This window comes from Lepidothrix coronata, unplaced genomic scaffold, assembly GCF_001604755.1.
Source record: "Lepidothrix coronata isolate B3197 unplaced genomic scaffold, Lepidothrix_coronata-1.0 Scaffold34, whole genome shotgun sequence".
NCBI lineage: Eukaryota > Metazoa > Chordata > Aves > Passeriformes > Pipridae > Lepidothrix > Lepidothrix coronata.
The window spans coordinates 3,482,812-3,494,053 of NW_016690214.1; the positions used below are offsets into that span (position 1 = coordinate 3,482,812).

Below are 11,242 nucleotides of genomic sequence, written 5' to 3' on the forward strand. Positions count from 1 at the left end.
CGGGAAAGCGCCGCTCGCGCTCCGCCGCGCGGGGCATGATGGGAACGGGGGGGGCAGCGGAGGGCTGAGGGGGCGCTCGTCCGCCCCCCGCCCTCACACCCCGTCACAACCCCCTCACACCGCCCTCATAGGACCCCTCACTGCCGCTCCGCTCCAATGCCCCCGAGCTTCCAGAACCATCGGCTCTCCGTGCCCCTGCTGCCGAGCTGTTCCGACTCTGGGCTCTCCGTGTCCCCGGCTCTCCGTCCCTCGGGCTCTCCGTGCCCCCTGTGCCTTCCAGACCCCCCCGGCCCTCCGTGCCCCAGACTCCCTGGACTCTCTGGCCCCCTTGTCACCGCCCGGTGGCCCCACGGCCAGAAGGGTGCTGGTGCCCGTGCCCCCCTCGCCTCAGGGGCCACTCCGCTGCCCCCAGGAGCTCCAGAGCTACATTTGTCAAAAAAGAGCTAAATTTTTTGAAATGGAAGTTCGGGTATAAATCGGTGTCGGTACTGTGGTAGAAATGGTTATACTGGGTGGGCCATGAGGTCCTGCTGCTATCTCGCAGCTTTAACCTTATCTAACCGTGAGGTTCCCTCAGGGGAAGGCACGAGGAGCTGCCCACAGGTGCTGCGAGACTTGAAGTCTGAGGTAAAGCTTTTCTGGGTTTATTCCCACCTTTCTCTGCTTGCTGAGGGTGCACTGAATCCTCAGGGAAACCCAGGCTCAGTCCAGGGTCGGCCCTCGGGGCAGGATCTGGTGTGTGAGAAAACACCAGGGAGTCCAACTGTGCCACGGGGAAACTCAACATCAGCTCTGTGTAATCAAGTCCTTAACAGAGACGTGGCAACTTGCACATAAAAGGCTTCGGCGACCGTTCCGTTCTGTTCTATTTGTGAAACTTCTCCAGAGCAGTTTTACAAGGCCGGGTAAGAATGGTCCATGTGTGAAATACAGCCTTGAATTCCGATACCAGACACAGCTGTGGTGCTGGCACTCCACCATCCCCACTGATCTTCTAATTTCTAGTGATAAGAAAAATGAACTCAATGATAAATATTCAGAGGAAAACCATATATCAAAGTCAGCTGTGCTGTAAATGTGCCTTACATTATCAACACGGGGATTCCAATGTGATGCCTCAATTGTCTGGTATTAACCTTATTATGTTTAAAGAAAATATATGTATATACATTTACCCCACAAACAAGTCTTTATTCACTATTCCCCTCTTTTTGCTTTTTCTGTTGCACCATTTATCTTTCATGTTTGTTCTGGAACGATATTTTCTTCCCTTATCTTTTTTCTTCCTTCCTTTCTCAGACATTGATGTTTTACCTGCAGGCTTTTCAGTATTTTGTTTCAACCTTAATTTTGTTACATGTTAGAAATTCATTGCTGTCACAACTTTACCTACATTGTATTTTTCTTCCCTCTAAACAAAAAGTGATATTTCTAAAATATTGTTACACATTTTATCCTGCTTGTCATTATTGTCTCTGCTTAGTATTCCAGGTTTTTTTGTTGTATTCCTTATTCAATTTCTCTACAGTCACCTGTTGCTGAATATGTCTTTCATTACTGGAAGCAGCAATGTTTGAGGCACTGGCTGTTTCTGAGGACCTTACCTGTAATTTCTTTGCTCATAATACCTGGGAATTCGTGGTGACGCTTCTGATATTGGGTGGTTGCCAGGCTGTTGGATTTAGGGGCCAGAGAGCAGCTGTACCCCAAATTATGGGCATCTTTAGTCATCAGAGGTTGAGCTTGAGGTCAGTGATACCCTGTTACAAGTGACAAAAGGTATCAATATTACATTATGTGTGAGAAAGGCTCCTGAATGCTGTACAGCTGAAATTTTGTCCTTGGAAGTTGTTTGCTACCTAATTTATTCCTGTTTCCTCACAACTGTTTCCAAGTCTCTGCTGCTGCTGGTGGCTCATCCTTCTAAATTTCAAAACTGGGAGGAAGAGCCAGAGGGCAGCCTTCCAAGCAGGAGTAGGAAAGATAATTAAGCAATTAATGTCTGGCATTGGAGTTGGATCTGCTTGGGAACAGAGGAACCACGGCTGCGACTCCTGCCCGGAGCGGGACAGGACAGTGGCAGGACCTGAGCCCCCTGCTAGGGCAGGACTGGCTGACAAATAGTAGAGCTTTGTAGCTTGAGCCTGTTCCCCTTAGTTGTCCTTTCATGTCCCTTCCGACCCAAACCATTCTGTGATTCCATAATTCATTCTATATTTGGGGCTTCATAGAATGGATTGGTAGAAATAGCAAGTAACTTCTATTTATTTTGCACAGTTACAAGCAAGGAAACAAAGGCTCCTTTTAAGAAAGATGGAGGTCATTATGGTTTCTTCAGAAGAAAAATGAGCTGTAGCACGAGACCGTTGTGTCCTTGACCTTCCTGGTAATATAGACCCCTACAGATTTTACAGATGCATTTATTAAAAAATAAATAATTTAAACATTTGTCTTGTATACATATACATATATCAGGTAACAGAAAACTGGTCATATTTAGCCAATGACAAGGTACCTACAAAGCCAGTGAAAATGTGTTTTCAAATAAAGTGGTTTAAAAAAGAAGCAGTGAAACATAGTGTACCTTACTGAAATCGATAAAACTAAAAAGAATCTAAAAAAACCTTAAAAAGTTTAAGATTATGGTAGTGTATCTTTTCCCTATAAAGATAAATAATATCCTAACATAATGCAAAAAAAAAAAAAAAAGAAAAAGGGCAGTTTAATAAGTTTAAGATGATAAATGGAAGAAACAATCAATTCCAAACCAGGAGCGCTGTTGGAATAAACCCCTGAAATGAAAGCAGAAGTAGGTGGTAGAGGTGCTTCTATAATATGTCAGATTTTATGTCTTGAGATGGCCAATCCATTCTTGTTTTCACATCCCGTTAGTGGGATTTGCATTTGATATCCAGAAGATCAGATTTGTTTCCTGCAGATTGGAAGCACATGCCACTTGTAAATCTCCTTTTCCTGTGGCTTTTCACAGCCTGTGCGTGCCCAGCATTCCTGTCATCCTGAACAGCTGAACTGCAGCAATTTTTGCCTCTTCACACATATATGTAAAAGTACATGCATATTTTAGAGCTTTGTGCATTTGTTTTTTTCATTTCATAGTTCCCTGATTTTGTTGGTTGGCTGTAGTGCCCCTATAGCCACACTAAACTTTCCAGCTTGAGTCCTCCAAATTACTGTCTTGGCATAGGAATATTTACAAAGTAAATCCTTATTTAAAGGGGAAATAAATACCTGTAAACTCAGAGCTCAGCCTAAATGAAGGTTTTGTCAATATAACTATACTGGTTTCCTCCCATCTTTAAACGTGGGTCTGTCTACAGTCTATAGAGATTGTTAGTAACTAACTAAACACTCCTACAGACCAGCTTATCTCCTGAGAATTTAATTTTATGTGTAACTTTGGAAGGAAAGAGTAATTTTCATTAGCTGAATGTAAACTTTTGGTCAGTCTTTTTAAAGATTGGTTACAGATTGGGGCCATTATGAAAGCCACAGTCAGGATTTATTAGGGAACATTGTTGTACCCCCTGCTAAGGCACTGGAGTTGGGTGTTCAGGAGCTGCTGAGAGTAACAAACCTCAGTGAGTGTCCTGGGTCCCTGCATTTCTTTACCTTGACCTTGAGCTCACAAGCACATTCCACTTCTGTGGTTACATCCACACTTTGCTTCTTGCTGTTTTCATGCTTCCAGGTTCTCCTCCTCACAATCTGTCTGGCCCCCAAACCCAGGTTTTCCATGAGAGAAGCGAGGAAGCAAAAATGCTCCAGAACTGAAACAAAAACACTTCCTGCATGGATGGGAAGGTCCCACAGCTGTGTCACTGTGCTCCAACCCCAGATCCATTTCAGTGGCCCCCTCACACAAATAAACTTCACTACACGCTGAGTTAACCTTGTCTGCAATAGATACTAATTCATTCTTCAGTTCATATTCTATATTTTCAGTCTGATTTGATGTTAATCAACAATAATTGGCCATGGAAATTATTAGATAAGCTACTCTTCCCTACCTATTTGGAAAACAAAAGTCAACTCCCACTTATTGTTTTCCAGCCTCTTGTAAAGAGAGGCTACACAATATTGCAGCTGGAGAAAGGGAGCAGCTCCAGATCTGTGGATATGAAAATTTCCAGATTTGTAGATAACAGCACAGCAGGAGGCAGGGGGAATGCTGGGTGTATTTGGGATGGCAGGATCATGTTGCTGTTGGGGTGGAAGCTCTCAGTTTCAGTTTGGTTTTCTGCATGTTAAGGTACAGAGCTGCCCTGTTTTCATAAGCAGGGAACTGAGAAAAGAGAAAATAAACTTTGCTGTAAGGGAAGCCCTGTGCTGGAGGAAGAGCACAGATCCTCCACAGCAATCCAAGTGTTCCCAAGTATTCCCATGAATGCTTGGGGGGGGTGGGGGGTGGAGATTGACAGAGCAGCCACTTGTGATTCTCATTCATGTGTTTGCCAGGGACTGCTTTTGTACAGAGCTGTTCAAATGTATTCCAGGAGCACAGCACTCCAGGAACGTGGCCCTCAGGGAATCTTAATGCTCCCACAATGCACAGCTTTCAGCCACAGGTTCCTTACATGTCTTGAGTTATTGCAGAGAGTGGAGAGGGAATGCACAGGATGTTTTACACCACGGAATCACCTGTCTCCTGCATTCCCACGGGGAACAATCAGTGATTAAAGTTATTAATCAGTACTGCTGAGCAGAAATGTATGCTCAGGACTTGTCTCTTGGAGTTCTCTTGGTGATGTTTTAACATACTCTTCATGATTCTTCTACAGTGAAATTTATTTCCTGCCTTTCATTTAATGATTTCTTTCTGTTTAGTGGCTTTTTAGCAGTAGTCTTTGTCTTTAGAGTCTAGGTAGTGGACAAAAAATACCAGAATTGTTTCAAAAGTATTGTGAAGAGCCTGGGCCCAGTAAATTAACTTGCTCTAGAAAGGTAGGACGTCTCCTAAGATGATTAAATTGTGAGGCTAGAAATGGACTAAATACACAGAAAAAAAACCCAAGTCAAATCTTGAAGTTTAAATATTTAATACATTGAAATGGAACAGGAATCCTGCTCCTTCATGCTGCAGTTTCAGAGATGCAGCATGTGTGGTACTTCCTGCAAAACTATCAGAAAACTATAAAAAATTCAAAAAATCGTTCTAAGTGAACTTCAGGAGTTTGTGCTCTCGCAAGTGAATCCCGGAAACTGTGGAAGATACGGCAACTGAAAAACTTCTGATGCAAACTTAATGATTAAACTCAGAAATGCAGAGATCAAAGAGGAACTGCTGGGGAGATGTGAGAATTCAGTCAGTTACAGATGTAAATAGAAGTTTCTCAACAAAAGGTCTGTTGACAGTGCAAGAATGAAATCTTCAGTCACTCAAAACGAGAAATATGGGAGGATCAAAGAGCATGTCAATAGATAGTAAAACAAAACCTCAAGTGAATTAGTTAACTAATTAATTTCAGCTTTAAGTAAGGGATAAGTTTTAACAGGGACCCATTCTTTCTTTTGTGTCTTAACTAAGTATAGATTAATAAAGTGAGAATTGGGAATTTTATCATCAGCACTTACTTAAAGGATAAGATCAGGGCAGAAACTGTTTTTCCAGTGTTTCCCAGTTAGCACAGACATATACAATTCACAGAGCAGAGCTTATCTAAGTGTTTCATGTGAAAGTTAACACGTTATCTGGGGTTTCATATGCCAGAAGTTGCTTCAGAAGGCTTTTACAAGAGTTTATCTTGTGTTTGGAATACTGCTTGGGAGGATGTGATTCTGCACACTGTGACCTGAATTATCCATACTCCAGAAGTAGTTTTACTGGTTGTTGCCATGATTGAGGTCGCTTTTCCCACACTAAACACATCTCCACAGAAGGAGGTGAGAAACAGCAGGAGGCAAACTGTGACCAATCCTAATCCCAGTTTTTGGAAGGAGAAATAAATCCATATGTGGCTTACTTTATGCTCTTTGTCATGGCAGTGTAATTGGTGCTGGTGCCAACATCTCTGTGTTTAAAAAATACAAGGCTTTGCTCTGAGGAAGTTCTGTCTTTACCTGCCTTGTTCCTTATGACATAGTTGGGTCACCCAAGGCCACGCCACCATTTCACCTCCCCTTCAAACCCAGACAGCTTAGTGAGGTAAATTAAGATTACTATGACTCTGCTCTCCAGACCTCTGGCAACAATCCTAAGCACAAGTGTACAGGCAAGAAATACCATTAAATTAAAGATAATTAAGCAATACATTTCATGGTGCTGACAATTTGGGAGTATGTAGGGCAGATGACTGATATAGTTTTAAATTGTTGAAATGTGACTGGCATTCCTCTGGGTTATGAATTGGCCACTAGGATACGATGAGTGACTGGTTGTAACTGCCCTGCTGCACTTACACAGCCTGTCAAGTGCTCACCAACCAGCCAAATGACAAAATCAAATTAAAAGGCTCATAGCCACTACTGTACAAGCCCCTGGAGACCCTGAATAAACAGATGGATCTTGTGCTGAGGACCAGATGTGAACTGGCAAGGAAACAATTCCAGAGGCATCATTCCCCTTCGCTGCAAATTCCCCGTGTAGAGATGTTCAGATCTTGGGGCGACGGAGAAGAAACAGGATGCTCAAAATGAGTAGGAGGAAAAGTCTGATTCAGAAAAATTCAAGCTCAGAGCCAATGCAGAAGTAAAGGTCTTGCCTTTGTAAAGAGATGATATGTAAGATTAAATGATCAGATAATAGTTCTGATAAGGCATTAAATGGAAATGTTTATGTTTGTTGTGGTTTTTTTAACCACTAATAGTTGAAAAAGAGGTGAGTGAATGAAATTCCAGGAGGGATTCAGATCTAATGCTGCAGGGTAAGTGCCTGCAAGCTGCAAGAGTAAAGCAATGCATTGACAAAGACAAGCATTTTCTATCAGAATGGAAAAAAATAACATGTCCAGGACATGGACCAGGGTTAATGATGGTATGGAACAGTCCAACTGACCGACTGCATGGTCTTAAATCTGAATTTTTGGAGGCTCAAGTGGAATTGCAGTGATGAAACCACTATTTATGCAGATTGACTGCTGGTTTTGGCAGAGGTGAAACCAAATCATCACAGAAATTGTTATAATTACAAAACTAGGGAGGTTAATGTAGTCCAAGGTTTGGGTTAGTATATTTTTGGGAGTAAATTCCAAACTGCTTTATTAACAGATGTGCTTATATATTTTCAAACCAAAGTCCCACGTGCCCAGTAAATGCTTCGAGGGCTTTGTTAAAAATGTGTCCTGAAGGGATGAACCACTTGGTCAGCTGAAGTCAGTGGAAGCTTCCCAATTATTTTCATGAGGTCAGAACATCACTTTCATTGTTTAAAAGGCATCTTCATAAAGTGCATTATGACAATTATATACAAGTTAATTCTAAAATATTGTACATCTGAAGGAGTCTTCTAAAAAGCTGTAATTGTTTATGCACTCAGGTAGTAAAATGGCAGAAATAAATAAGATACATCTCAATCAATTTGTAATTTAAATATTTGCCTTATGCACGTTAACCATCGTGCATTTAAACACAGACAAGACTTAAATCAAAACCACTGTGATTAATTCCTAATTCACAACGTACCCACTGCTTGCAGCCATAATCTATAAATATTAAGCTGTGACAGCTTGCCAGAACTTCTCCTGCAAGGACCTGCTGACGGAGTTTTTCTAAAGAGCCTTCATAAAAGCAGCAAACTGCGTGACCCTACAGGTGCCAGCTGCAGCAGTTGTTTCCCCAGCTCTCCCAATAAGATTTGTTGAAACTCTCTGTATCACAACGTCTTTATCGGTAATGGATCCCTCCCTTAATTTGCACTGATGCATTTGGAATGTCAGCTTCCAAAACAAGGCACATGGGAGGCATTTAAAGTAGATTTTATGAAAGGGAAATGAACAAAGAGCATGTCAGGTTCCATTTTGATTTGCATGACAAACCCAGCACGCAGTGTTCTGGTGGGTCGGGCTGGGCTCGCCTGCCACTCACGGCGTTTGTCACTTTGCTATGAGCACTTCTGACAGTCCGTTATGTTAATTGTTCTAAGGATTGTTTTCCTGGGGGAAGAAAGGGAAAGGCATTTTTAGTTTTGTTCTCTTTCCATCTACAGGAAAGGAGGGATATCTGAAGGAACGGAAAATGTTTTCAAGCGGGTTTTGATCTATTTTTTTTTTTGTAAATAATCCTGCGAGGTCATCAACAAAGTTCGGTATTTTAAATCTTATTGTTACTTGCTCTGTGTGTTTTTGAGTGGGAAGTACTAGGCCCCTAAACTAGAAACTTGGGGAGTCTATTGTTTTGGTGCACACCACTCTTTGATCCTTTGAGTCCCACAGTGATGGGTCCTGCAGAGTGGTTTGTGCTGTGCCTATGTGCTGCTGTGGGATGATATTGTGGTGCTTTGACAAGCGCTAGCAAGAAATTTAATGCCCTCTGAGGGCTTGTGGGACACCCATTGTTATTGGTATGTGGGGAACTCCCATGTGTCAGACCTGTTGGGGGATCTGTGCATGGACTGAATTCGGGAGGCACAATTCAAGGTGGAGGTTGCTGTGGCCCCTGAGGGTGCACACACTTCTCTACCACCTAAAACAGTCAGGGATTGTTTGGTGGTGGGTTTTGAGTTTCAGAGTTCCTGACTGACTGCAGGTTGATCACAGAAGAAGATTTTCAGACTGGCAGAATGAGCAACCATAAAGTTTCAGAAGGCTGTTGTTTATGTTGGTGTCTCTCTTCCGCAGTTACTGCTGATTTTCAGCCCAAGCAGAGCTGAGTGAGGAGAGCAAGAAGACAGAAATAGAATTTTCCAGAGGTTTACAGGTAATGACTGACATTTACCTTTTAAGTTCTGAACTCCTACACTGCATGTGGTGTTCTCATTTACATGTTGTGATCCAAGTGCACCATGACAGTTTAGCTCTAAATACAGAATGCTTTTATAGTATAAAATCATGCCATCAGATGCAGAGATACTCAAATGAAGTTAATCCAGTGTAGTAATTCCAATCACATTCTTGCTCAGTGATTCAGTGTGCTAATGCTGCTTTTCCTCCCCAGTGTTGTCCTCCTTAAGGGGTGTTTTATTGAACTCTTTGGATCTGTACAAGAATCGGTTTGAGCTGGTGCATCTCAAAATGTCAACCCCAGTATAATTAATAATTTACTGTTGATTATGAATAACATTCTTTCACCAACACTTTGAGCAGGATTGTTGTGCTGATTTACTGAAAGCTGAACTCCATGGGAGGTGAACTCACTGAAATGTAGGTCCCAAGAGCCTGAAGGCTTTGGCTCACTGGTGGGGGTGGCTGTGCTGGGACAGCTGTGCTGACCCTGCTCTGACCCAGAGCCTTTGGCAGCTGAGTAGGACAAGGGAGTCTCCAGGGGGGACAGTCTCCATCAGGAACTTGTTCTTGTGGGGTAAGGGGTCCCTTGGCACGAGACAGCTGCAGTGCAGAGCTGCCTCAGCCACCAAGCCCTGAATGCAGCACTAGCCTGTAGTTCTTGGTCTTGTGACTGGATGGTGCTTCTCCATTTCCTAGTAGCTTTTCTGTTTGGTCACTTCTTGGAAAATCATGTCACTACTTCCTGCCAGAAAGAAAAGTTGCTGAACCTTTCCCACTAAGGATTCTTTTTTTTTTTTTTAATTGGTGCCCAATATTGAGAAAAACCACCACAAGTCCAAGTCACAGCAGGTGAAAAAAACTACCACTGTTCTTGACAGTTCTCGCAAAGTGCTTTGTCTTATGTGTGTTTTTAACAAAGTCACTTGCTCAAGTTCTTGCTCTGTACTTGGCAACACCTGTTAAACATTTTGACTGTAATAAAAAGGAAAAATTACCCCCAGGTTTTTTTGGCTTTTATATATGAAAAATGCTGTGCCAGAAGCCCTCTTGCCCTTAGTCCTTGTATGTGGTTTTTCAGAGACAAGCTCCTGCCTTTCCTCCGGGAGGGAGCGATGGCTGAGACAGGGCAGAGGTTTGGAGGTGGGGCTGGTTCCATCTCTGACCAGCTCAGTGCCAGCAGTGACAACTCAGTGCACAAGCAGCAGGTACTGTGGATAATATGCATTCAAAGCCACTCTCAATAAATTGTGTCCCATCTCACTTTTTTTCATTTCCTGGAGTGTTCCTCATTTAAGAAACTGAAATTTCCTGTTGCCTGTTGTTTTGGTTTTTTTTTTAATTTTCTCAGAATCATAGACTCATAGAATGGCTTGGTTTGGAAGGGACCTTAAAGCTCATCTCGTTCCAACCCCTGCCATGGGCAGAGGCACGTTCCACTATCCCAGGTTGCTCCAAGCCCCATCCAACCTGGCCTGGAACACTTCCAGGGATGGGGCAGCCACAGCTTCTCTGGGCAATCTGCACCAGGGCCTCAGCACCCTCCCACTCAAGAATTTTTTCCTAAAAATTTGGAAGGTGGAAAGAAGGAAGGTGCCATGTGGGAGGGGAAGAGCCATTTGTCCTGGAGGAATCCCAGCACAGTTTCTTCTCACAGGAGAGAAGCTCCAGACCCCTCATCATCTTTATGACCTCTGATGGACCCTCTCCAGTAGCTCCTCACCTTTCTTGTACTGAGGAGCCCAGAACTGGACCCAGCACTCCAGATGTGGCCTCATCAGGGCCGAGCAGAGGGGGAGCATCACCTCCCTCAACCTGCTGGCCACACTCCTCCCTCACCGGATTCCAGCTTGAGCCCTCACCGGAGCGCTTGTGCTTTGTCTCTGCGCGTCCCAGGCTTGGCTTTGCCATTTCTCCTCCTGTGGGAGCTGGGCTTGTTTAGTCTGGAGAAGAGAAGACTGAGAGGGGATCTCATCAATGCATATAAATATCTTCAAGTCAGGTGTCAGAGGATGGTGCCAGACTCTTTTCCGTGGTGCCCAGCAACTGGACTAGGAACAATGACCATAAAGAAGTTTCACCTCAGCGTGAAGACAAACTTCTTTCCATGGAGGGTGGCAGAGCCCTGGAACAGCTGCCTAGGGCGGGCGTGGAGTCTCCCTCTCTGGAGACATTCCAAACTCACCTGCTCCAGGCGACCCTGCCCTGGCAGGGGGGTCGGAGTGGCTGATCTGCAGAAGTCGCTCCCAACCCGAAGGATTCTCTGTGACTGCGGGTGCTGCGCGGCCCCTCCAGCCGGGCAGGGGGCGGCAGAGCGGCCGCGGGGCGGGGCGGGCGGAAGCGGCGGC

The 11,242-nt window shown here is 43.9% G+C and overlaps 1 long non-coding RNA gene across 1 annotated transcript; it reads left to right on the top strand.

Moving 5' to 3' along the window:
* The first annotated feature begins 42 nt into the window (after window positions 1-42).
* On the top strand, window positions 43-11,236 carry LOC108495912. Its single transcript, XR_001874267.1, has 3 exons — window positions 43-905; window positions 8,793-8,871; window positions 10,473-11,236. It is a non-coding gene; the product is annotated as an uncharacterized LOC108495912 (long non-coding RNA).
* The last annotated feature ends 6 nt before the right edge of the window (window positions 11,237-11,242 follow it).